Source organism: Gossypium arboreum, chromosome 10, assembly GCF_025698485.1.
Source record: "Gossypium arboreum isolate Shixiya-1 chromosome 10, ASM2569848v2, whole genome shotgun sequence".
Taxonomy (NCBI): Eukaryota; Viridiplantae; Streptophyta; class Magnoliopsida; order Malvales; family Malvaceae; genus Gossypium; species Gossypium arboreum.
In genome coordinates, this window is record NC_069079.1 from 109,451,220 (window position 1) to 109,477,853 (window position 26,634).

The 26,634-nt window shown below is 37.3% G+C and overlaps 1 non-coding gene across 1 annotated transcript; it reads right to left on the reverse strand.

Annotated features, from left to right (window-relative positions):
• Nucleotides 1-13,925: 13,925 nt before the first annotated feature.
• Nucleotides 13,926-14,031, reverse strand: LOC128282805 (small nucleolar RNA R71). The gene has a single exon (XR_008273159.1). It is a non-coding gene; the product is annotated as a small nucleolar RNA R71 (small nucleolar RNA).
• Nucleotides 14,032-26,634: the final 12,603 nt, after the last annotated feature.

Genomic DNA, 26,634 nt, shown 5'->3' on the forward strand with positions numbered 1-26,634 from the left:
TATATCAATTAATCATAATGTATTATAATCAAACTAGCAAAGGAAACCTAGTAGCACTAGGACTTCAAAATTGGCTAGACACCAAATAATTATGTTACATGAAGGAAGAAATGTGCAACGTGCTTTAACCTACTAACGCAAGAAGTAATAAAGTGTTAGAATGCGCAAAAAAATTTAAAAAAAAAATGAAAATGTAAGGCTAAGATTCAAAGAAAATCCTTGAAACCTGGAAACTTGAAACATTGCGTAGCAACTTGAAAAAAAATCTTTTGAGGTGTTCTCGATTTAAAAAAATCACAAAATTTGAACTTGAGCCTTACCAAATAATACAGATTTGATCTAGAAAGTTTCCACATGAAATTCAACCCAAAAAATATTTTTTATTTTTTAAATTTTTTGTATTTTTCTATTTTTTCCACTTTTTTATCACTTTTTTTGTGAGAAATATTCTTTAATATTCTAAAAGAGTGCTAGGAATCAGTATGTAAAATTCTATATTGTTTGAAAAAATTTTACAAACTAAAAAATATTTTTCTCGAAAACTTTCTGGCTAAGAAGAACAGTTTTGAGGTTGTTTGGTGGAAATCAGTGTATAAGAACACAACAAACACCTAAAATGCCCAAGAATCTGATACCAAATGATACATAATGACTGTGCGAATGAGTGCAGAACATGATTGTAAGTTGCGGATTTGACTCAAGGCTCTAGATGAACGGAAATAAACTTGGAGTTCAACACAACCTAAAACACAAACAAATTCAAGTCAAATACAAAATTTTTAAAAAAAATTAAAGGAAACAATTAAAATAGATAATTAGGACAAAAACAATTAAATAAATCAAAGATCTGAATAATTAACTTGTAACGCCTCAAACCCAACCTAGACGTTATGGCCAAGTCTGATGTGTCATATTAACTTACGGTTGATTGTGTTCTTTGTTTATGGTAATCAGGGTGATTTTGTAAAACAATGGTTAATTGTTGACTAAAAAAAAACACCGATTAATTAAGTCTTTAGGTTATTCATTTGTTACGCTCGTTGTGTTTTGAAATCGTTTATTAATTTTGATCAAAAATCCACACAGCCTGAATCTAACAGTTTACATTGAGTATACGTAAAACAATTAATAAAACCATAAAATTTACGAGCGGCCTTATTACAACTTAAAACCCAAAACAATTAAAGTAAGTAAAGGATGATCAAAACACATGAAGAAAACTGAATTTGTAGAACATGTGGCCACTCCAAATCCCTCACAGCTCCAAGTCCACTATGGTTGGGGATTTCCTGCATGGATGAAATTAAGGGGTGAGTTTGGAAAGCTCAGTGTGTAAAATAACCCAACCATAGTCGAAATTAGATTAAACCACAGAAACAAATTAAGTTGGGCCTTAGCCCTATACAGAATTCAGAATGAAGCCCATAGGCCCATAACAAAGACAGAAAAGATATTTCATGTATGTAGAAAACCCAACCCATATCCAACCGTATACACCCTTGTACCAACCTTACACCATGTGAGGAGACAGCTCGACCCACCCATCTGCTACACACCATAGAATTTGTAGCATGGCTGCCAAAACAGATATTGTGACAGAGTCACCAGATACAGATATTGTGCCAGAGCCACCAGAACAGATATTTGTGGCATAGCTACCAGAACTCTTCCTCCATCAATATAACCCATAACCCATGAAACAGATATACATGTCATGGCATACAACATACAGAATCAGAATATCATGCATTTCAGTCAAAATTAACCCTAGGGGTATAACGGTCACTTTGCACCTAGGGGTATAATGGTAATTTTCATACTTAGGGGTATTCTAGTAAATTTACTATTTTAGGGTTTTCACGCATATTACAGCCATTAACGTATTAACAGAAACACTTACCGAGCATTTTTACCGAATTGGGCCCGTTGGCCGATTGACCCGATTTCAGCCCATTAAGCCCAAATATACCAGAGTGCACGGAATTGCGCACTCTGCAATCTTACCGCTTGAGATTACCAAGATTAACAAACAAACTATCTCACGAGCGCTCACACGCTCGCAAGTTCATCAAATGCCGACTTTTCTGCATTTCAGCTTTTTGGCTTTTGCCGATCTAGTCTATAAGTGGGTGTCATTTACACACCTGTTTTGCGACGAATTGACGACGGGATCCCCTTACGATATCCTACAATTGGTTACCCACATGTTAGACTACAAGTCGATAACTATCATGCTTTAAAATCCTTACCATATTCGGCCATTAACACCTTAGGCCCTAAAGTTCTTACCTTTGCAGAAATTTGGACTAGATCTAGATGTCCAACAGTGTTAGCCTTCAAAGCCCTTTGCTGAATGTCCCCCTTGTCCATACTAGCGCACACAAAACCAAAAGAAAGAGGCCAATATGCCCTTAGTCCAAACGTTAGCCACCCTTAGTTGATAGGGATTTCGGCTTTTACCTTAAAACATGAGTAACTAATGAAAGATTCGAGCACTTACCTAAAACGTTATGACACTACTCCCGATCTACTGTAGATCCAACCACCGTACAAGAAGAGAAAAGTATATTCAAAGATTAGGCTTCTGAAGTACCTCAGTGTATAAAAGTTTCTGTTTGTAAGAAAGGATGAGAGCTTCGACTTCAATGGAGATTCGACTAACCAGCTTTGATAGGGGTTAATGAGGAAAAAAACAAAAGAAATATGGAGGATATAGGTTCAGCTAAGGAGAAATCGGTAGAAGGTATTTGGTTTTTAGAGAAAACAAAGGTGAAGAAGATGAGGATCGATAAGAAAAAAGAAAAAAAGAGGGGAGGAGATAAGAGAATTCGGTTTTGAAGAAGAGAAAGGATGATAGTTTTGTCTTACACAAGTCGGCACAAGTGTAGGGTGTAGGTTTCGGCTTCTAGCAAAAGAAAGAAAAAGAGAAAAACCTAAGATACCCTACCCTATTTCGGCAAAATAGAGAATGACCAACAAATCCAAAAAATACACAAAAAGAATTTGGCAACCACTGATACAAATGCCAAGATTGCAAACACTATGAGACCTAGCTGAATTTGCACTTACAGAGTCCCCTATACGGCCAACTATTGCTTCCTACTTAGACTCCTTGATTTTCTCCCCTTATCCCTCCTTTACTCAATCCCCTGAATAACTCAAGCTCTTCCCGACAGAGTTTCACCTGAGTTCTATCACATACCATTCCTGCTAATAAAAAAATAATACCTTTATTTGCTTACCGTGTGACTTGAACCTTTGCTCCCCCATTGACTTCCACACGCCACCTTTTTAGCACCTCAGTGGCGTCACCCTGCCACTTTACCACAGGTCTTCTTGTAGCCTATTCTACCAATTTAATCTTAAAAGCCCAATACACCAGAACCCCTTCTCTTTTAAAATCAAAATTTACTAAATCTACTAGGTTTTAAGTTAGACTTGGGCCTTCTAGAGGCCGACTAACATTCTTAAACATGATTTATACAATCAGATCATACAAAAATCAAGATTCACCAAAACTCAAAGAAATCTCGAAAAGTCCCAAAAATCAGGGTGTTACAACTCTACCCTCCTTAAATAAATTTCGTCCTTGAAATTTACCTGATCCAAACAGATGAGGGTATTGTTGACACATCGCCTCTTCTGGTTCCCATGTAGCTTCCTCTCTACCATGATTACACCAGATTACCGTTACTAATGGAACTAACTTCCTTCTTAGAACCTTAACATCTAAATCCAATATCTGCATAGGCTCTTCCTCGAAAGTCAAATCAGGCTGCAATTCAATCTCTGCAACCGGCAAGACATGAGTAGGGTCAGAATGATATCGCCTTAACATGGAGACGTGAAAAACATCGTGAATCATGTCTAACTCCGTAGGTAATTCCAATTGGTAAGCCACCGGACCTACTCACTTAATAACCCGATAAGGCCCGATGAATCGCAGACTCAACTTGTCCTTCTTACCAAACCTTAATATCTTTTTCCAAGGAGAAACCTTCAAGAAGACCATATCACTTACTGAGTACTCAATCTCCTTACGCTTCAAATCTGCATACGACTTTTGCCTATCAGATGCTTCTTTTAACCGATCTCTGATTATTCTGACCTTATCTTCAGTATTCACTACCAAATCAGGTCCAAGGACCTATCGTTCTCCCAATTCAGTCCAACAACTAGGTGTACGACACCTACGTCTATACAGCGCTTCATATGGTGCCATTCGGATACTCGCCTGTTAACTGGTTTTATACGCAAACTTTGTCAACGGCAAGTAATCTTCCCAACTACCTCGGAAGACAATAACGCATCCCCTCAACATGTCTTTCAAAATCTGAATAACCCTTTTCGATTGACCATCAGACTGAGGATGAAAAGTCGTGCTAAAGTTCAATCGCGTTCCCAGCGCCTCATGCGACTTTTGCTGGAACCGAGATGTGAACCTAGGATCCTAGTCAGAAATAATTGAGACTGGGATTCCATGAAGTTGAACGATCTCTGCCACATACAACTTAGCTAACTTATGAAGTGAATAATCAGTGCGGGCAGGTATGAAATGAGCAGTTTTGGTCAACCTATACACAATCACCCAAACCGAGTCCTTCTTCGTCGGTGTCAAGGGTAGCCCATTCACAAAGTCTATGGTTACCCTCTCCCACTTCCAAAGTGGTATCTTCACTGGCTATAAAAGTCTGGAAGGTAGTTGATGCTCAGCTTTCACTTGCTGGCATGTCAGACATTTCCCCACAAACTCTGTTACTTCTCGTTTAAGCCCAGGCCACCAATACAATTCTTGCAAGTCACGATACAACTTATTCCCTCCAGGATGCATATCACAAAGTCCTCCATGAGCTTCTTTCAGTATTGACTGCCTTAAGTCAGAGTCCTTCAGAATGCAAACTCTTCCTCGGAAACACAGAAATCCTTCACTATTCAACCCAAACTCAGAAGTTTCCCCTTTCTTAACTTGTTGGAATCGAGAAACTAAAGACTCATCCTTCAACTGCTTTTCCCTAATCTAATCCACCTAGGTTGGCCTTACTTGAAACTCAACCAACAAACTACCATCATCATACAGACTCAGACGAGCAAACATTGCTCTTAGATCAGATACATCTCTACGGCTTAGGGCATCGGTTACCACATTAGCCTTGCATGGGTGATACTTAATCGAACAGTCATAATCCTTAAGCAACTCTATCCATCTTCGTTGCATAAGGTTCAACTCCTTCTGAGTCAGCAAGTACTTAAGACTTTTATGATCCGTGTATATGACACACCTTTCTCCGTACAAGTAGTGTCTCCAAATCTTATGTGCAAAGATTACTGCTGCCAATTCTAAATCGTGAGTAGGATAGTTTACTTCGTGAGGCTTAAGTTGTCGTGATGCATAAGCAACCACCTTACCTTCTTGCATCAACACATAGCCCAAACCCACATGTGATGCGTCACTGTACACGGTAAAATCCTTCCCAGACTCCGGCTGAATTAATACAGGTGCCTTCGTTAGAAATTTCTTCAATTTCTCAAAAGCTTCCTGTTCCTTCTCGGTCCAAACAAATGGTGCTCTTTTCCTTATAAGCTTTGTCAATGGTGCTGCCAACATAGAAAAACCTTCCACAAACCTTCTATAGTACCCTGCTAAACCCAAGAAACTCCAAATTTTTGACACCGACCTAGGTGGCTTCCACTCCAGAATCACTTCAATCTTTCGAGGGTCCACTTTGATCCCCTCAGCAGAGACAACATGACATAAGAAGGTTACCTCCCTCAACCAGAATTCACATTTACTGAATTTCGCATAAAGTTCCTTCTCCCTCAACACTTGCAGCACAATGCGGAGATGCTCAACATGCTTTGCTTTAGTTTTAGAATATACCAGAATATCGTCAATAAAAATGACTACGAATCGATCCAAAAATGGTTGGAATACACGATTCATCAGATCCATGAATACTGCAGGAACGTTCATCAGTCGAAATGGTATAACCAGAAACTCTTAATGACCATACCAAGTCCTGAATGTCGTCTTATGAATATCTACCTCCTTGACCCTTAACTGATGATATCCAGATTGAAGATCGATCTTGGAGAATACCGAAGCTCCTCTAAGTTGGTCAAATAGATCGTCGATTCTTGGCAGAGGGTACTTATTCTTAATTGTTAGTTTGTTCAACTGCTAATAAATGATGCACATCTGCATCGTCCCATCCCTTTTTTTCACAAACAACATTGGTGCTCCCCACGGAGACACACTCGGCCTAATAAATCCTCTATCTAACAACTCTTGAATCTGTGCTTTCAGCTCCACTAACTCCTTCGGTGCCATCCTATATGGTGCGAAAGGCATTGGTGTCGTTCCAAGCAACAAGTCGATTCCAAACTCGACTTCTTGGTTCGGAGGCAATCCCGGAAGCTCCTCTGGAAAAACATCTTGGAATTCCTTAACGGTTCTAACCTTATCCACCGTTAGTCCCTCAGTCTCTGACTGACTTACAAATGCCAAATAAGCCTCACAACCCTTACGAATCCACTTCTCGACTCTCAATGCCGACACCACATTGGACAAATAATCCCTTCGCTCACCTATCACCATAACCTCCTCACCCCCCGCGGTCTTTAACGCCATTTGCTTAGCAGCACAATCCAGAGTTGCCCTATGCTTAACAAGCCAGTTCATTCCCAGAATGAGGTCGAATTCTTCGAACGGTAACTCCATCAAGTCTCCAGAGAAAATCTTACCTTAAGTTTCTAAAGGCACATCTCTATACAGTCTGTCTACCCTAACCGAGTGGCCCAAAGGACTTAGTACCGATACCCCACTCACAGTCTCCTCAGATTGCACACCCGATGACCCAGATATGGCACATGCAACACACGGATGAGTAGATCCAATATCTATCAAAGCAGTGTACGACATGCTAGAAATCAAGAACATACCAGTTATGACGTCGGGTGCATCATCCTCCTCTCAACGGCTAGCTGCATACACCAACGCTGGCTGACGAGCCTCAGAATTTCTGGCACCCCTGCCAAGTGTTCCTCGACCCTGACCATTTCTATTACCACTCCTACCTTGTCCACGTCCTCTCGGTGGTTGTGGTCCACCTCTCACTGGTTGAGCGACCCTCTGTTCTGCAACTTGAACCTGATCTATTTTCTGAGGACAGTCCTTGACTTTATGCTCCATAGATCCGCATCAGAAACAAGCACCAGAACATCTCCTACACTCGCCCAGATGTACCTTACCACAGTCCCCACAAACTTGCGGTCTAACAGCATTCATCGGAACTGCTCGAACTGGCTCTTCCACTCTTGCTCTTTTAACATTCCTATTTGCACCACCCGAAGGTCCTGAATCCCTCCGAAAATGGTTCCAATCCTTCTCATGACTCTGTCCTTTAGTACGCTTCACCTCCTCAGCTATCTTAGCTTTCTCAACCAAAGTAGCATGAACATGGAATTCTCTCAATTACTTGGGAGGGACCTACCATGTAGTAGCAACATTGAGATGTGAAACTTACCAACTTGAATGGCTAGATAGAACTCATGTACCATGAACATGGAATTCTCTCAATCTTTAAAAATTTTACACATAAAATTTGTAACTTCCAACATTCCAAATAACAGAGCAATTTTATGAATACTATACTGCACAAACAAATAGTGAAACTAGAAACTACACATATTTTGTCTTATTATGTTTGCATACTTCTCTTATGATAATATGACATAGTGAGAATGTTAATCAACACAGTTACATATGGTGCACATTTTATTATCATACTTGCTTCATTTAGAGAATGTATTACTTACATGATATGTCATTCCATTTATCAATAAAATTTCAATTCTCTACATTCTTCACAACTGTTTCACCTTTATTGCTTATGTTATATTCCCCATGTATTTCCACGTTAAAAGGACCAATGGCAATATAGTTGACTTTCATGATCCTCCCCCATGCATTTGGGAGTAGGGTTATTCCCCCTATTTGTTTGGGAGCAGAGTTATTATTTATAGTTTTCGTAAGGCTTCCCCCATGCACTTGAGAGTAGGGTTACTATTTTTACCTTCTGTAAGCCTACCCTACGCGTTTGGAAGCAAGGTTATCATTTTCACCATCCGTAAGCCTCCTTATGTGTAAGGTTATCATTTTTACTTTTCGTAGGCCTCCCCCTTTTATTTAGGAGTGGGTTTATTACTTTTACCTTCTGTAAATATAACAAATTGATTTCTAGTGGTGTTAGAAAATATGATTTTAAAACCTTATTTTCATGAATCGAGTTTGTAAATATTAAATAGGGATATTTACAAAGTTCGTATATTAATGAATTGAAATTTGGTTAAGCAATTCAGCTAAAAACGTGGTTAATTAAGGCCTAGAGACTATACTGTAAAAGTTCAATCGCTATAGATTTTAATTACAATAAGGATTGGGGTTTTAAATAGTAATTATCCGAATGACTAAAATGGAAAATAAACCAATCTTAAATGGATGATAGTGGGATATGATGTTAAATGTCATTAGATTAAGTTAATTAAATATTTATGATTAATTAAGTAAGATTCAGTTATTTGGAATTAAACTTACTATATAAATGAATGTTAGTGGAAAAAGATGAAAAAGGTCATTATCCTCTTTACTTAGCCACCGTTCACCATAAAAAGCCATAGGAGAAAGCTTTTGAAACCCTTATGCTTTTGACCAATTATTACAAGTAAGTCTTTAGTCATTTTTCTTTTATTTTTATAGGCTTTTTTTTTTATCACGGGAGCTTGAATTAAGTTAGCCGGTGCATTAATTTTTTCAATTGGTGAGGTTTTGGTAAGTTTCCATTGTTGGGAATTGAATGAATTAGGAGTCAAATTGGTAGAAATTAAGCTTAGATTATGAAAAGAACTAAATCGTAAAGCTTAATAAGCTGTTTTGTAAGATTTGTTACATTAGCAAACAAATTGAATAAAATCCAAACATTATGAAATTGTGGTAGGAATAGAAAGTATAAGGTCCCTAATGAATAAATGTGAAATCAAATTTTAATCCAAATCTTTAAATTGAAAGTTATGCTTGTCCCGATTTGGGGACTAAATTGAATAAATTGCAAAGTATGCATGATATAGTATTTGATTGTGAATTTGTTGGAAATTGAAAGTGATATATGTTTTGTAGTTGTACGTAGCTAGCGTCAACGCAAAATTGATGAGAGGGAAAAGAAAAGTGAAAGTTATCGACAAGTGACTCGAGAATCCCAAAGCATTGCACTTTGATGCCCTGGTATGGTGTAGTTTACCCATATATCCAAGCCTATTTTACTAGGATTCCATTGGGCATAACATTATAATTGGAATTAGTAAAGTTCAAAATATAATGAAATAGATTGATAAAAAATATGGTAACAAAATGAATGCTAATGAGTCGATAGATTCTTAGAAGAGATTCGAATGATATGCTAAATGGATTTTTTTTTATATGAAACGAGCTTAGAATTGTGCCTAGGAGTGTTACAGAAGTTCAGAGCTTCTTAGGTTTGACTGGTTATTATCGTAGATTCATTAAAGGGTTTTCCCTTATTGTTTCACCATTAATGAAACTACTTCAGAAGGATGTGGTTTTTGAGTGGAATGATGAAAGGTAGAAGAGTCTTGAATAGCTTAATGTAGTTTTGACTAAGGCACTGGAAACACGAAAATATACACACTTTTTCATTCCCTTTTTAACTCAAATTCATGCAGTTTCAGTAAAATTCTTGTCGAAAAATATTTAATTATTATAAAATAATTAAATTTTACTTAAATTATTAACATGTTTAATTTTACTTAATTTTATAATAAATTTTGATTAATTTTGATCATTTTCGACAGATTCGCACAAAGGGCAAAAAAGGGCTTGACAGACACTACTAGAAGCACAAAATCGAGAAGCAATTTTGAAGCATCAAGGTGAATCAATTTTTTAGCCGAATATGGTCCAAATTATGTGTATTAATTCATAATATAATTAATTTTAATTTTAATCCAATTTAATTTGGGTTAAATAAATTATTATTAATTAATTATGAAAAGTTGGCTAGTTGAGTTGAACCGAGAAAACCGATCCAACCGAGCACTGAGCAGACCAAAACCGGCCTACACACTGACCCAATCAGCTTGCTTGGCTTATTACTTAACTTGAAAAATGGCCCTTGAAGACTCCCTCAAATTGCATTCAAACCCCTCCACTATTTGTGTCTTTCTAGATTTGCCCCTACCATAAAATAGCAAGTTTGAATTCTTCAAACTTGCCACATGTGTGGCCGGCCATGGGGGGAATCTATGGCTACTTATTTTTGCTAATTTTAGCAGCCATCTGAACCTATAAATATCCCATTTTTCTGCTCACTTCAAACAACATCTCAACTCTTCCCATGTCTTCACTTCTCTCTCATTTTTCTCCCTTCATTCCCTTCCATTTTTCCTCATTTCCTTCCCCTATTCTCTTGTTGATTTCAACTCTTGAAAAGGATTCAATCAACCACCATTTGGAGCAGCATTCAAGTGTTCTCAGAAGCCTTCGTTCGACAAGAACAAGTGGAGAAGGAAGAGTGGAGCAAACTATTCAAGTCTCGGAGAAACACCCGATTTGATTATTGTTCCCTATCCTTTTAATTTTGTTGTTGTTATGATGAACATGTCTATTAATATTTGTGAGCTGATATGTTTAATTTAATTAATATGGCTTAAATTTAATTTGTGTTAGGTTGATTGCATTTCGTCTACTTAATTTATTAAAATTGTGTTTGTGTTGTTATAGGCCTCGATAAGATGTTTGATTAAGTAAAACCATGACTAAGTTATTCTTGCATTACAATTGTAATGTAACTAATGAATTAATTATTTAAATGATTGAAATTGTAATTAATTAACATGATACTTAATCAGTGCATGTTTAATCATCTAAGGTAGCTGAGGATTAAATTAGCGACGGTATCTAACGATACATTAGCCTTGCATAACTTGCAAGATTATTCTGATTAAACTGTTTCAAGGTAGAAATACATTGTTACCCCACATAATCTTTTATGTACTTATGAGATTGAATTAATTGTTTGAATTGGGATAGAGATATGTACAAGAGATTATTTTAATTTCATAAGTATGTATGTGCATTAACACATTTCCTTATTAAAATTTGTTTAATCGGTTGAATTGACATAGAGATATAGTCAATAGATAAATCAATTTTTGCTAAGAAAGTATGTTCATAAGTTAGCGAATTACCGAGTTGCTGTGAATTTATTCGTAACAACATAAACATGAGTTTAATAATTCTATGTTAAGAAATGTAATTACCCTAACACAATTATGGCATCTTGATTAAAATCATCTTTTGAAATTGTGCATTGGAACTTTTATTTTATTTTATTTTTATTTATTTTACATTGTCAAAATCCTAGTTTTTAATCACCTCTTCAAGTCAAAATATTTTTCTTCACCAAAATGTTTTTAAAATTGCATTCATAAATAATTCTTTTCACAGCGCCTGTGGATATGATAACTCGACATTTACTTGTCATTTTATTACTTGTTACGATTGTGTACACTTACACATTTCCGTCATTCCAGGCACCTATGTTAATTCAACCAGAGCCTCGAAAAGATTTTGTGGTTTATAGTAATGCTTCATATTCAGGTCTTGGTTGTATTTTGATACAATAGGGTAAAGTTATGGCTTATGCTTTGAGACAGTTGAAGACGCATGAGCGAAACTACCAAACTCATGATTTGGAGTTGCTATGGTGCTTGTGTTTAAGATTTGGCGCCATTATCTGTATGGAGAGAAGTGTGTAATTTACACTAATCACAATAGCCTTAAATACGTCCTCTCCCAAAAGGAGTTGAATTTAAGGCTGATAAACTGTAAATTATACATATTTTTACCCCATGTTTAATGCATTTTATGGATGATTTCCCATTAGAATTAGTGAATTCGATGCTCCTAATGCTTTAATTTCATGTTATATACTTAGGAGAGCATAGGAGAGCGAAAGGGGTGAGAAACGGGCCAAAAACAGAGAAAATGGGCCAAAGTACAAAACAACACAGCCTGGACCTCCTCACACGGGCAGACCACATGGCCGTGTCTATTTGGTAGGCTCAAACACGGCCTGAAGTAATCGAACACGGGAGTGTACCACAGGCGTGTCCCTGCCGAGCCCAAGTTGAGTCCAATTCAGAAAAGGCTAATTTTGAGGGCTCCTAGGCATTCCAAAGCCTATAAATACACCCTAGAGGAGGAAGAAAACAGACACGGAGAATAGAGAGTAAGAAATTACTCCAAGGAACCCGATTGATCCATCTCAGAAGCCAGATTCATCATCAAAACTGAAGATCTCTCCTCAATTTCCCTTCAGGAGTTTTGGGTTTTCTTTATGTTTTGTATTCTTTATTCTTCTGAGATGTTTTCTTCTTTAGTTATGAACTAAAACCCCTAAGTACCTAAAGGGAATGAAACCTAAGACGAATCTTGTTATTATTTTCTGAATCGTATGATAAGCATTTAACTTGTTCTTAATTATGTGTTCTTAATTTTAATATCTCAGGATACTAATTTAAGATAAGCTCTTATTCAGAGCAGGAATAGTCCCTGTCTAAGAGTACATTTGTCATAATTAAGTGGAGTTGATTGCGCGCCTAGACATAGGGTGACAAGATTTTGCCGAATTAGGGTGAAACCTAATAAGGGGATCCATAGATCGAGTTAATGCAACCCTAGGGTGTTAATTAGAGAAAAGTCGCAATTATTCAATCTAGGGATTAGACGTTGTTAATCTTGAATAAGGATAATAACATAACTTAGGGATCTCTACAGAACAAGTTGAATGAATAAATTGTTCGATTCGGAGCCAGAATAACAAGTAAAGTCTAGGTGGATTTTCCCTGAGGTATTGTCTTAAGTCAATCGATTTTCCCCAAAAGCAATTCCCAATTCTTTTCTTTGTGAGTTCTTAGTTTAGATAATTAGTTAATTAAAACAAAACCCCTTTATTCTTAGGCTAGATAATAAAAAGACAGTCATTTAGTAATTTTAGTTCCTTTGGGTTCGACAATCTGGTCTTGCTAAAACTGTACTACTGTTCGATAGGTACACTTGCCAACATCGTGATAATAATTAGTTCAAGAACAAGTAATTATAAATATTTAAAACCTATCACGAAATCACGCGATCAAGTTTTTGGCGCCGTTGCCGAGGAACTGAAATATTAGGAACGCTCAATTTTTATTATTTAGCCATTTATTTTGCTTACAATCTAATTTTATTTTATTATTATTATTTATTAATTTACTCTTTCCTTCTCTTTGCAGGTTTTTATAGTTTATGACTAGAAGAAACCCGTCAGGACCATTACTTTTTGACGAAAAAATTGATCGTACAGTTCACAAAAATCAAAGAGAAATAATGCGAAGCTTACGATATAGAGAGAACAAGCAAGAAGATGATACTCAACCCCCAATCGAAGAGATGGCTGAAAACCAAGACAATCATCTACCTCCTCCAATTGTAGCTAATCAAAATCCTGCTCCGCGTACTATGTATGATTATGCTAAACCTTCTTTAATTGGAACTGAATCTAGCATAGTTAGACCTGCTGTAGCTGTAAATACTTTTGAACTGAAACCTAACACAATTCAAATGATACAACAGTTTGTTCAGTTTGACGGTTTGCAGGATGAAGATCCCAACGCTCACTTAGCAAACTTTTTGGAATTTTGCGATACATTTAAAATCAATGGCGTTTCTAATGATGCCATACGTCTTCGGTTGTTTCCCTTCTCATTAAGGAACAAAGCTAAATAGTGGTTGAACTCATTACCACGAGGGTCAATTACTACTTGGGAACAAATGACCGAAAAATTTAAAATATTTTTCACCGGCTAAAACGGCTAAATTACGTAATGATATCTCTTCTTTTGTGCAGTGGATTTAGAAACCCTCTACGATGCATGGGAGAGATACAATGACTTACTGAGAAGGTGCACTCACCATGGGTTACCGCTTTGGCTCCAAGTTCAGACATTCCACAATGGTCTTAATCGTTTGACTCGACAAATGGTTGATACAGCTGCTGGCAGAGCCATCAATAATAAAACACTTGAAGATGTCTATGAGTTTATTGAGGAGATGTCACTGAATAACTATCAGTGGCAAGTCATGAGGACAAAGCCAACGAAAATAGTCGGTGTTTATAATGTCGATTCGGTCACCATACTGTCAAATCAAGTAGAACTCTTGAATAAAAAGATTGAGGGTTTTCTTAGTTCTTCGCAGGTTCACCCAGTGATGCAGTACGAAGCAAGTAGCGGTGGAACAAGCCATTCGGGATACCAACCTTCTGGCCATAACATGGATAACAAGCAACTAAACTACATTGGTAATAATCCTTGACCTCAAAACAATCCATTTAGTAACACTTACAATGTAGGTTGGAGGAACCATCCCAATTTCTCGTTGGGAGGCCAAGGAAATCAAAGACCACAACATCCTCCAGGTTTTCAACAACCACCCTACCAACAGGAAAAGATGCCGAACCTTGAAGAGATGCTCTCAAAGTTTATATCGGTGTCAGAAACTCATTTTCAGAACACCAAGACAGCACTTAAGAATCAACAAGCGTCGATCCAAATGCTCAAAACTCAGATAGGCCAGCTTTCCAAATTAATTTATGAATGACTACAGGGTAGTTTGCCAAGTAATACTGAACCCAATCCAAGGGAACAACTCAATGCGATTAATATTCAAGATGAAAGAGTCGTTGACCCTAAACCAGAACCAAGGCAAGAAACTATGGTAGGCAAAGGTCAAGGTGAGGTAGAGCAAAATACAAACAAATCAGTGAATGTCGAATATAAACCTTGTGTGCCATACCCTAACGCGACAAGGAAAGACCGCTCAGATAAACAATTTGGTAAATTCCTTAAACTCTTAAAAAAATTACATATTAACTTACCATTTATTGAAGCTCTATCGCAGATGCCAAATGCAATGAAATTTTTAAAAGAGCTTTTAGGAAATAAGCAGAAGTTCGACGAGGCGTCGCATGTGGAGCTAAACGTAGTGTCCTTAACTATTCTGAAATATAAGCTACCAACAAACAAAAATTCCAGGGAGTTTTACGATTCCTTACTTAATTCGTAGTTTAGATGTTAATAATGCATTAGTTGATTTAGAGGCCACTATCAACGTCATGCCTTTTAAAATGTATAAGAAACTAGTTATCAGGAAACCCAAACAGACTAGGATGAGCATTCAACTAGCAAATAAAACTATAAGATTTCCTAGGGGTATTATTGAAGATGTGCTAGTCAAAATCGATAAGTTTATATTTCCCGTAGACTTCATTGTTTTAGACATAGAGGAGGATAGCAATACTCCTTTAATCCTAGGAAGGCCCTTTTTAGCAACTGCTAAAACAATTATTGATGTTGGCACAGGTGAGCTCACGCTTCGCATAGGAGACGAAACACTAACCCTTCAAGCTCGCAATTCTGACAATACATCGGAAATTGAAAGTGATCGTCTAAACCATTTTATTAAAACTGACCACATGATACAACCCACTTTGCAGGAGATAAGTTTGAAGGAAGTACATGAGCCACTCTCAAACAATAATAGAGGATCTAATCATGAAGAACAAAGGCTGCAAATAGAGGAGCTAGACGAATGGCGAACATATAAACCGAGAACAAATGATAAACCAAAACTACGCCAGAACGAGCCTAATACCCCTCCAAATCAACTTAAGGTTGGTGATAAAGTCTTATTAGATGTCGCAGATCCCCACATTGTCACAACCATACCGAATGAGGAAATCCCTCTTACGGTACTCAGTATTTTTCCATTCGGTAGGGTGAGGGTGGAGGTGAGTTATCCCAAGTTCGACACTTTTAAGGTAAAAAAATACCCGTTTAAAACCTTATTTTAAGATTGATAGCAGGAATGAGGAGTATAAACTCCTCGAACCACCATGATCATTCAACGGAGAGGTAAGTCGAGCTTAGACTATAAATAAGTGCTTCTCAGGTGGCAACCCGAGCACTAATTGTATTAACTTCTTTTAAAATTTAGTCTACAACATTTAACTTACTAACGGAGCTCTTTAATACAGGTTTCCCACAGAGACAAGCACACAGGCGTGCTTATGGCTGTGTGAAAACAGGGCAAGGATTTCCCCAACACGGGCTACAATAAAATGCCAATACCATGCGACATGGCCATGGTCGAGCCTGCCAAAACAATACGGGCTTGAGAATGCCCGTGTGGAAGACCTGTGGTTGAAACTAAGAAACTAGCATGGACGTGCGACACTCCCGTGCCTAACATCCGTGGTCGAACCTATAAAATTAACACGGGCGTGGCCTTTGAACACACGGGTGTGGGAGAAGTGAATGAAGCCAGACACGACCGTACGACACGGCTGTGTACACCCACACGCCCAAGGAACACGGGCATGGGACGAATTTCAGACGCGCCCAAATAGGAAAAACGTGAAACACACGGGGAAAAATTAGGAAACACGGGCGTGTGCCATGGCCGTGTGGCCCAAAATCTATAAATACCTACACTATTCACTTTATTCCCCATTCAAAAACCCTAACCCTAGCCGCTGCAAGTTCACACGGTCTCCTTGCCACGCCCGTGCACCACCTCCAACTTTATTTTTTCCCCTCAACCTCTCATCCCTAGCGTTTGTTTACTCCTTTCACTTCTATTTCTCATTTCTAATGCTTAGTGTTAACATAATCTTTATATCTTTTGAACTATTTTTCATTTTGCTCATTATTCTGTCATTTAAGTTGCATTCTTAGGTTAGTCATGACATTACTATGCTTATTCTCATGCTATGCCAATGTCTACCATTTAATTTGCATTCCTAGGATTAGTTATCATACAATCCGTGTTAAATCTAGGAAAACCTCATACCCATTACATGTCTATTCTCATTTTCATTGTTATTGTGGCTATGTTTGCTTTATATCTGTAGTCTTGACTAAAATAAGTTAGTTCAAATTCATGACTTTTTACTTCTTTGTATTTGTTTACCTATTATTATTATTCATTTATCTATTTATATTGCAAACTTTTAAATGTCGTCTTCACGAGGAAAGAAAACCGTTGTCCCTGCTTCGAAGAAGAGGAAGGGACGTCCTCTTTTGCGGGTCCAACCGCAGAAATTCGTCAGCCCCTCCTACAGTTCCCCCGAGGGCCCCAGGAAGAATTGTTCCAAATACTTTGGGCCCGACTTTTAATTTCGGGTCATTGCATCGACTGGGCTACTGTAGAACAAGTTCAGTTGGCTGGTTCAATTTGAGACCTCCTAACCACTGACCCTTGGAAGCTATTCTTTGGGATTATCGAGCCAACATACCTTGGGCTCATGATGGAACTGTGCTCAACATTCCATCTTCAGTCTGCAATGATGAACTACAATGATCATGGTACGGTTCAATTTTAACTAGGCGGATTAATCCTCCAGCTAAGCGTCCCAGGGTTCGGTGCTACACTGGGTTTATATACATAGGAGTTCAAGGAGGAGAATGATTTAGACACTCTTAGTCACCACATACACTTCTCCCCCTCGAAGTGCTGGCACACTTAGGCCCCTGGCGCAGCCTCCTACAATCCTAGCAGCTCCAAGGCATCAGTTCTCCCACCATCCCTGAGGTACTTACACGCTATTTTAGCTCACACGATTACAGGGAGGCGCAAGAGCACTGGCGTCGTCAACACCCACGACGCCTACTTCTTATGGTGCATGTCGCACGGGCACGTCATCGATCTTGCCTATTTCACCACCCTCATGATTCAGCACCAGCCGGAGCGGCATAGGAAGGGGCTCATCTCTATCGGCCCCTACGTGACTCGGCTGGCGCGACATTTCAAGCTTCTCAACATCGCGGCCTAAGAATCATCCCTCACCTTCATCGGCCAGATGTCTACACAAGCCATCTCGAGCATGCTTAGCATGAGGATGATCGAGAGGCGCCGAGGAACCTACCCTCCCCAGTATCGTCTCGCCCAATCTACCAAGGAGGAGGCCTACAAGGACATTTCTGATGATGTCCACCCACAGCACGAGGACCCACTAACTCTGCCACCACCACCCTCTCGTCTAGTTCATGCGGCAGCTTCATACGCTGACATCTCTGAGCACCTCACTCAATTCAAGCAACAATGTTTTCAATGATTTGACAACATTGATGCCACTCTACAGCAGATTTGTCAGCACCTCCACATCTCATCGCTAGTCCCACCTCGCGAACGATCCAGCGATGAAGATGTTTAAAACATTGATTTATAATTTTATGTTTTTTTAATTTTTATTAAAACTACTTTTTATTTTTGTTAGATTTTATAATTTTATTTTTAATTATTATTATTAATTTCGGTTATTTCTTTATGAGTAATTATTCTTCCTAATATCCCCTGAAAAAGTTCTTGATTTTATCACAGTTATATCGAGCTCTTAAGCTCATCATCACATAGGAACTAAAACTCCACCAGGACAGGTTCTCCATGACTGCCATGTCTTGCTCGACCACGACCATAGCTAACACTAGATATAATATTCTTGTGGCACAGTACTTATGGATTAATGAACCTCTACGACCGTCGGAGTATCCTCCTCTACTCTCGAACCAATTACTCTTCACAACTCCAGTTCGAGGAATTCATCATACAGGAAGTTTCACTTCTCCCCCTATCTTCTTTTTATACTTTAATATCTATCTGTGTACATTGAGGGCAATGTACATCTTAAGTGTGGGGGAGTATTTATTTCATTATCAGAAAATCCCTGAATGATTGCCTTGTTCTCTTGAAAAGCTTTCATATCATATTTAGGATAAATTTTAATTAATTTATGATTTTAATTGATATATCTTGAATTAAAGCATAGGTAGTTATGCATTGGTTGTTTAAACTTTAAGACATTAGAGAATCAAGCATGATGAGTTGATTTTTAATAATTTAAAATCTTAGGTTGTTTCCCCAATGTTTAGGTATTAGTTGGAGTTGGAATTCACAAGTTTTTAAACATCAAAAAGCCATAATTTTTGTGAGATTTTTGAGCCTTTTGAGCATCTATTAATTCTTTTCATGCTCACATTTATTATTGCTTTGAGTGCGTCGGTATTGAACTGTTATTCTAGAACTTGCTTGATTATGCATGTCGAGACCACACCATTTGATTCGATATGTCAAAATGATTAAGGCACTTAGGATTAACCTACTCATGCCATGAAAAGCCTACCTCCACGATTAACCCCTAGTAAACCCCCTTGAGCCTAACAAACCATTCTTTGTATTACCCTTAATATTAACCCTTAACCCATTATTGTTGAAATCACCTAAATTAATCCCTATTTTTGTCGAGATTTGAGTTGAATGGATTGGTTAGCTATGTTTTTTTCTATGTTATTTAACTTGTTCTTAAAAAAAAACACACTATGTATATTTATTAGTAATTCCATATTCTGAGAAAAAGCTCTGTTGTACGCAAGTGAAGATTAACTCTTTTTCTAGTTAGCCAATTTTTCAATTCAATCTCGGTTCTAACCCTTTCTTTTAGCTTGTGATCACACCCCCAAACCAAGCCTTATTACAACCCTCTAAAGACCTTTTGATTGATGTATCATCTTAAATTATAGTGGTGGAGATTTGATTTTCATGCAAGTCTATGGTAATGAATTTTCATTATTGACTATTGAGTGCTTCATTTATTGTCCTTAAACACCTCGAGTGATTTGAGTGAATCTTTAGTGAGGATGTAAAACTCCGTGATATTCTGAATCAAAAGTAATTACTTAGATGAGGGGAGACACCTATGTTTGCATGAATAAAATGCTCAACTTGGAATGTTTGGAACTTTTATGTTCTTTTAGTTAAATTCTCAATGTATGATTACTTATGGATTAATGCGAGATATTATCGATAGAAATTATAAGTTGAGAAGAATTTATTTTGATTATGAGTTGAGAATTTTGCTTGAGGATAAGCAAATGCTTAAGTGTAGGGGTATTTGATAAACCGTAAATTATACATATTTTTACCCCATGTTTAATGCATTTTATGGATGATTTCCCATTAGAATTAGTGAATTCGATCCTCCTAATGCTTTAATTTCATGTTTTATACTTGGGAGAGCATAGGAAAGTGAAAGAGACGAGAAACGGGCCAAAAATAGAGAAAATGGGCCAAAGTATGAAATCAACACGGCCTAGACCTCTTCACACGAGAAGACCACACGGCCGTGTCTATTTGACAGGCTCAAACATGGCCTGAAGTAATCAAACACGGGCGTGTGTCACGGGCGTGTCCGTGCCGAGCCCAAGTTGAGTCCAATTCGGAAGAGGCTAATTTTGATGGCTCCCAGGCATTCCAAAGCCTATAAATACACCCTAGAGGAGGAAGAAAATAGACACAGAGAATAGAAAGTAAGGAATTACTCCAAAGAAGCCAATTGATCCATCTTAAAAGCCGGATTCATCATCAAGACTAAATATCTCTCCTCAATTTCCCTTTAGGAGTTTTGGTTTTTCTTTATATTTTGTTTTATTTATTCTTTTGAGATGTTTTCTTATTTAGTTATGAACTAAAACCCCTAAATACCTATGGGGAATGAAACCTAAGACGAGTCTTGTTATTATTTTTTGAATCGTATGATAAATATTTAACTTGTTCTTAATTTTGTGTTCTTAATTCTTGTTTTAATATCTCAGGATACTAATTCAAGATAAGCTCTTATTCAGAGGAGGAATAGACCCTGTCTAAGAGTACATTTGTCATAATTAAGCGGAGTTGATTACACGCCTAGACATAGGGTGACAAGATTTTGCCAGATTAGGGTGAAATCTAATAAGGGGATCCATAGATGGAGTTAATGCAACCCTAGGGTGTTAATTAGAGAAAAGTCTCAATTATTCAACCTAGGGATTAGACGTTGTTAATCTTGAATAAGGATATAACATAACTTAGGGATCTCTACGGAACAAGTTGAATGAATAAATCGTTCGATTCGGAGCCAGAATAATGGATTTTTCCTTAAGTATTGTCTTAAGTTAATCGATTTTCCCCAAAAGCAATTCCCTAGTTCTTTTCTTTGTGAGTTCTTAGTTTAGATAATTAGTTAATTAAAACAAAACCCCTTTATTATTAGGCTAGATAATAAAAAGACAGTCATTACTAGTAATTTTAGTTACTTTGGGTTCGACAATCCAGTCTTGCAAAAACTATACTACTGTTCGATAGGTATACTTGCCTACATCACGATAATAGTTAGTTCAAGAATGAGTAATTATAAATATTTAAAACCTATCACGAAATCACGCGATCAAAGGCATAGACGTTGGATTGAGCTTTTAAAAGACTATGACTGTGTGATCGAGTATCATCCTGGCAAGGCAAACGTTGTTGCTGGCGCAATGAGTAGGAAGTCGATGATGGAGTTGAGGGCTATGTTTTCACGCTCAAGTTTGGTTAACGATGGTGGTTTGTTGGCTGAACTTAAAGTAAGACCGAATTTGTTTCAACAAATTAAAGAAAAAGAACTGTTAGATGGAGATTTGTTAAAGAAAAATCATCAAGTTGAAGATTATGTTAGGGGAGATTGTGTGTGCCACAATATGTGGATTTAAGACAAATGATACTCATCAAGGCGCACATTAGCCCTTACGCTATGCATCTTAGTAGTGGTAAAATGTATCACGAACTTCGTGAGATTTATTAGTGGCCTGGGTTGAAGTGTGATTTTACGGATTTTGTGGCTTGATGTTTGGTTTGTTAAAAGGTGGAAGCTGAACATCAATTTCCTTCATGGTTGTTGCAACCTATTGCAATTCTTGAATGGAAGTGGAAAGGATGACTACGGGTTTCGTCTTAGGTTTGCTTGTGACTCCGTCGAGAAAGGATTCGGTATGGGTTATAGTTAATCGATTTTCGAATAGTGTGTATTTCTTTATTGTCATACTAATTATTCGTTGCAGAAGTTGGCAGAGTTGTATATTGCTAAGATTGTTCGTCTTCATGGGGTTCCAGTTTAGATTATTTTCGATAGAGATCCATAGTTTACTTCGAGATTTTGGAAATGTTTGCAAGAGGCTTTGGGGTCGAAGCTTACTTTCAGTACGGCTTACTTTCAAGTGTTAGAACATATGTTACGAAGTTTTGTGATCAGGTTTAGTGGTAGTTGGGAGCTATATTTGCCTTTAGCAGAGTTTGCTTACAATAATAAATTCCAAGCGAGTATTTGCATGACACTGTTTGAGGTGTTGTATGGTAGAAAGCGTAAGACTCCTTTGTGTTGGAAAAATTTGGATGAGAAACGAGTTGTTGGACTAGATTTAATTCAAGAGATTGAAGAAAAAGTGAAGTTGATATGGGAAAGGTTGCAAGTAGCGTCAGATAGGCATAAATCGCATGTGGGTTTGAAACACTGAGACATTGGGTCAGTTGGCGAGAAGGTGTTCATAAGGGTTTCTCATTGGAAGAAGGTTTTAAGGTTTGGAAGAAAAGGTAAGTTGAGTCCTAGGTATGTCGGACCATATGAAATTGTTGAGAAGATTGGACCGGTAGCTTATCGACTCAAGTTGTCACCGAAACTTGATCGAATCCATGACATTTTCCATGTGTCTATGCTTGAAAAGTATCATCTAGATCTATCACATGTTGTGCCAGTTAGAGATCAAGGTTCGACCTAGTCTTACTTATGAGGAAGAACCAGTTGAGATTTTAACTCGTGAAAAAAGGGTTTTGTGAAATAAGAAAGTTTAGTTACTTAAGGTTTTATGGCGTAACTACAAAACAGAAGAGGCTACTTGGGAAGCAGAGGAAGTGATGAGAAGTCAATATCCTTACTTGTTTCGCTCAGGCAAATTTCAAAGACCAAATTCTTTTTAGTGGGGGAGATTTGTCACACCCTGAATTGGGGTATTTTAGGAATTTTAGCCTATATGTGCTCAGAATTTTGTAAGGTTGGTGCTTGATAATATTTTCGACAATGGCTATTAGGAAGTAGAGTCAATTTCTAAAAATTAGCTTTAAATACCTTCAATTTATAAAAAGTACTTACCTGTAACAGGGTCAAAACTGTGGGCATTTATGTTGCTATTTAGCCAATTTTTGAAATTGAACCTAAAACCCCCCTTCTACAGCATGTTCATGTTATTTTCTTTCCTTTTTAAAACTTGTGTCGTCTCTTTGCTTTCCCATCTCTGCCAATTGATTTTTATTTCTAATTCCTAATTCCTCAAGATTTCCAACATCTTTTGAACTATAAATCTCCATTAAAACTAAGAAAACACTCAAAAATTCATTAACTTTATCATCTTCTTTAAGAGTGGTTTTTATGCAATTTTGCCAAAGTTCATTTAATCTTTTATCAAAGGTAACCATTCACTTTCCCATTAGTTATAATGTTATCTAGACTTCAAAATTGAGTTTTTAGTTATGAAATTGCATGTTTTAAATAAAATCCAAAATTTTGGTCATTAATGGTGGATTAAAACTCGATTTTAAAGTATTTTTCAACTTGTTTTCATATAATTAGACGGTTTCTAAAGTTACTTTCAAGTTTCGTTAAAGATTTCTAATGTTTTAATGAATTTTCTTCATAATGGCCAAAACTTGTCAAAAAATGTTGATACCTTGAAATGTGTAGTTTTATGTAGTTTAAAGGTTTGGAATTAGTCGTAGATGAATATGTAGATGAGCGAAATTCGTTTCGTGTGAAAAGATTAAGCATAGGCTAGGATATTCAAAATTTAAGAAAACTATTTTAGGTGAGTTATTGACTGATTGTTGATTGAATATTTTTGTAGTTTATCTTGTTGAAGCGTCGGAGTCAATAATACCTTCAACGGGTAGAGATAAATGTAAAAAAAATCTTGTTTAAGCTTTCGGCTTTCCGGCGAAAGCTTATTTTGGGTTAGTGTTTTAGAATTGCTACTCAAAGTTGATTCATTGTGTAATTGGGAATTTAGAGGTAGTCTAAACCCCTACTCTGAATTCTTAGAGTAGCTATTCTCAAGCCTATAATTAAATGTGATATATGTATGCTTATGAAATTGTGAAATTATGAACATATATGAGATGCTATGACATATGCTATAAGCTTATGATGACTAATGTGACAGTAATTATGTGTGTATGTTATTCATTTCATGTAACAATGTTCATAATGTGCTAATGATGTGAATATGCAATGCGTATGTGTGGAGAATTGTAAAGTAAATATTTGATAATGACATGGATATTTTGGTCTTGTGTTGTTATGAGACTGTTGGATATAGTTGGCATGCCATAGGATTGTGAGTACTCACCAATGTGATGTGGTTTATGAGGCATTGAGGCCCAGGGACAGTTTTTGAAAAGACAAGGGAATGTGAGCTAAGCTCCATTCACCAAGATACGTATGTTTGGTGTGTTGGAGAGTGTTAGCGATACGTTTCACTTATAGGATATGTACGAGTCTATGAGTCATTATTAGTGTGTTGGAGATCCATGTATCCGATGTATGGTGAGAGAGTCCACATTATGTTTCATATCCTTAAGATTCAAACTATCATAAAACGTAATTGAAACTGAATCAATGTGATTAAAATGTTCTTTAATATATGCTTAACTATTCAGGTGATTATTGAGATAAATGTGTAATGGAATTAATGGAAGATGCTTATACATGTGAAATATGATATTAGAGTTAAATATGTGATGAATATGAGATATGTCTATTTAGTTGATGCATAATGACTTGTTTACATAGTGGTTGTTCTGAGCATTCACTGAGCTTGTTAAGCTCACCCACTCCATTTTAAGCTTTGCAGAGTAGTTACGTTCCCGGTGTAAACCATGTGTGTAACACCCCAAACCCAGCCCAGACGTTGTAGCCGAGTCTGGTGTGTCACATTGAAGTGTTTTAGTGAAAATCGTGTTTTTATTGAAAACCCTTCTTAAACAAAAAAAACCTTAATTAACTTAAAAATAAACACACCTTTCAGTTGTGAAAGCCTTGTTTAAAACATTTGATTTATGAAAACTTTATCATTTAAAAATTAAGTTCTGAAAACGTAGAAAATATACTATAATTTAGGAATCCCATGTTCAAATTCTCGTAATTACAATGAAAAAAAATAATAATCCAAATAATAATAAGAAGGAAGCCTTATTACATTCCGCTCCGAAAAATACATAATAAAATAAAGAACTTATATGCTTTTAAAAGAGAAACAAGTCCAAGTTGTCTTGCTAGCTGGCCACCCAGAGTCCCTCCAACATCGAACCTTTTACTGAGCATCACCTGAAAATAAAATAAAAGAGGGGGTGAGTTTTCGCAAACTCAGTGTGTACAACCCTCGACGGAAAACAAGCATTAAAAAAAACATCATTCATCAATCATGCAATGCAAACCCATCCAAGTTATCCATCCGCTACACACCAGCTCCGTCCCCTGTCACACCATGTAGAGATATAAATATCGACCCACCCAGCCTACACACCAATGGTAGCCCGGTTGTGGAACTATCTTCATTTACATATTAGGCTTTAAAAGCCGTCGATGGATCCACGGTTGTCAGGCAACCATGCGATCCTCATATACTTCCTTCGTCTATAGTTCCCACCCTATATGTAACCTACACAGAATATCATATGTATGCATGTCACATCCAAAAAAACTTACATTCAACACCTAGGGGTATTTTGGTCATTTTCACCCTTAGGGGCATTTCAGTAAATTTTCCCTTATTACGGTTTTCACTTACCTCGGCCCATGAACAAGTCCCGCGAGCTAAGATGAATGAATACTATGCACCAGGTAGGATTCCAGAGACGAGGAGGCGGGTCATTAAGACCGCTTAAGTACCAAGCTCTCCCTAGGTCCAATCCTAGACATGCATATACCCGTTGCCACACCTTAACCCTATGACTTGTCCATGGTCGCAATATATTAATTAAATTTTATGCAGTATTCATATACTAGGCCCATCACCCCTATAAACATGCATATGGCCCACTAGGCCTAATCTTATTCAAATGGCCCATCTAGCCCAATTTTTATTCTTACGGCCCACTAGGCCCAATTCACATTCATATGGCCCATTAGGCCCAAATCATATTATATTCATGCTCACATACAAATTTTCTAACACAAGCATCACTTATCAATCTTTGCCTATTATGGGCCTAATAGCCCATCAGGCCCATTTAGCCTAGTCCGGCCCATTTGGCCAATTCTCAACCTAAGTCCACAGAATCGCCTGTGGGCCTCAGGCAACTTCCTCTCCACAAGTGTTCGCGCACTCGTGTGACTACCGTAGCCCAACTTTTGGCTTTTCGACATTTCAACTTTTTGGCATTTTGGCATTTCGGCTTTTGTCGATTCATTGTGTGTGTGCAATGTATGTACACACCTGGTAAGCAAGCATGATGAGATCTCCTTAGCCCAAACCTACAATCGATATCACTCAAAGATTAATCTCACATACTTATCGAATACTTTACCAAAAGTCGGAATCTCACCTTAATCTTACCTTGTGCGATAACTATAATAGCCCCTTCACTAACCACAATCAACTACTAGATCTGCACCAATTGTAGCTATT